Genomic DNA, 1,977 nt, shown 5'->3' on the forward strand with positions numbered 1-1,977 from the left:
TTCAAACACATTTGAGACAACAACAACCAACATGGCTTGGGCTTCAAATGAACCATAGTTTTACTGCTCCTGAAAAGGAATACAACAACAACACATAAGGCACACAAACAATTTTTAAACAACGTACATACCCTCTTTCCAAAGACACGGTTTCTTCGAGCGGGAAGTCGGTTGAGTGCGGCGTCTTGATTTGGCACTCTGAAAGCTGCACAACGCTGCCAGATAGCGCCATGTAGCGTTAGCTTGCTAGCAACAAAGCACTGTTTCAAACGCAGTAACCATTGTTTGATAATGATATACGCACGTTACATATCTTAAATATAAATTACACACGTTTACAATAGCTGTGAGCTGTTCTGGACTCACCTGGACTGGGCTCAACTCTTGCCACAGCTGCTGCTCCTGCACACTGGTGGCTGAAGACCGGGGCACCGGCCCGCGGCCCTAGTTTATGTCTTGATACGCTGAGAAAAGTAGTTCCGTGTTTTTTATTTTGCCATTTGTGGGTCGAACATAATGTGTCCTAAAAGGGCTATATCTGTTTGATAATTATTTGACGTTGAGATGAGTGTCTTTCATGATTGTCCTTTGAATGTTTCAAAAAAGGGATTCCTGCCTTTGCACTGTCATGTAAAGCACCCTTGGGTGCTATGATAAACTGCACAGACTTGACCTTCATCCATCATTCATAATTTTTGTTTGCAGATGCTACAAATTTGAATACTGCATGTTGAGTACAGCAAACCCATTACATTCATTGCCCATAGTTTCTCATATTCATTTTCAAATATAACCATGAGGGTTATCGTTTAAATCCATCTGAATGACACTCAGTGTAACAAAAGTCTAACATTTACTAATTGGAAGTTAAATATGACTTGTGTTTGTCTGTGTGTAGGTCAATAAAGCAGCTTTTAGTGTTGGATTTTGTTACCCTGGCACATCTAAGACATTATAAACTCAATAATGACTGTAAGGATATGTTTTTCCAGTCTGAATTATCAAGCTTTGACTTGACTACAAAGCTTGATGAAATGCATCATTGCTTTTTGAGTCACCCTTCTTAGGAAATATCCAGTAAACGTCAGCGCTCTACACAGACGGGCCAATCAAAATGTGTCCACTGGAAACGTTTCATACAAATAAAGTGTTTGTTTTAAGGTGTGTCCTTGTCGCAATGGATCAGAGTGCAATTGCTACTGTTTGAATCGAAGTGTCACGGTTGCCTGCTATTTGCATTTTAGGAATTGTCTTATTTGACGCGACTTGACATCTTGATTAGGTGGCAATTATTCAACCGTTTAATAATTCTCTGCTACTGTCGGTGCCTTTAATTGGTAGGCCAAAGGAGAACAATCTCAAGTGCTGAAACGTACATCTGTGGTGTCTGCCGACGGACAGCATTTTTGGCAGTGGGTAGCACTCGCAGAGTGACAGCTTTGATATTGTCTCCAGATATGTCTTACGAAATTACACTCAAGAGAGTCTGCCTGGATGTCAGAAAGGTATTTAACGTAACTTACCGATTAATTGTATGAAAAGGTGGAGGAAGAGGAGGAGGAGAATGATGAGTAGGCTGAGGAAGGAGGAGGAGAATAAGGTGTGTCATTTAAAAGTCTGTAGATCCTATGAGAGCGTGGGAGACTGTGTGAGGAGATGTGACATTTTAAGTGTGTGTTTTAAGCGAGCTCATCGCTTAATTACCAGCGTTGACTGACGGATGGTATCTAATAGGAATCACAGCACTGAGCCGTCGCTCCTGCTAGTGACATGAGGTGAGAGGCCGACATCTTGGACGCAATTATGATCCTCACCATCGACAGCAAGAGGACTCCTTCTGTGTCCCTTTTGGTCTTCAACCACTTGTTAGTTTCTTTGTCCCTGATGCCTGGGAACTGTTCATGCATACAGAATGGCCTGTTCTTTTTCATACGCACACTATTGCCTCCTTTATTTGTATTACTTGTCACAGATTTA

Source organism: Gadus macrocephalus, chromosome 11, assembly GCF_031168955.1.
Source record: "Gadus macrocephalus chromosome 11, ASM3116895v1".
Classification (NCBI taxonomy): domain Eukaryota; kingdom Metazoa; phylum Chordata; class Actinopteri; order Gadiformes; family Gadidae; genus Gadus; species Gadus macrocephalus.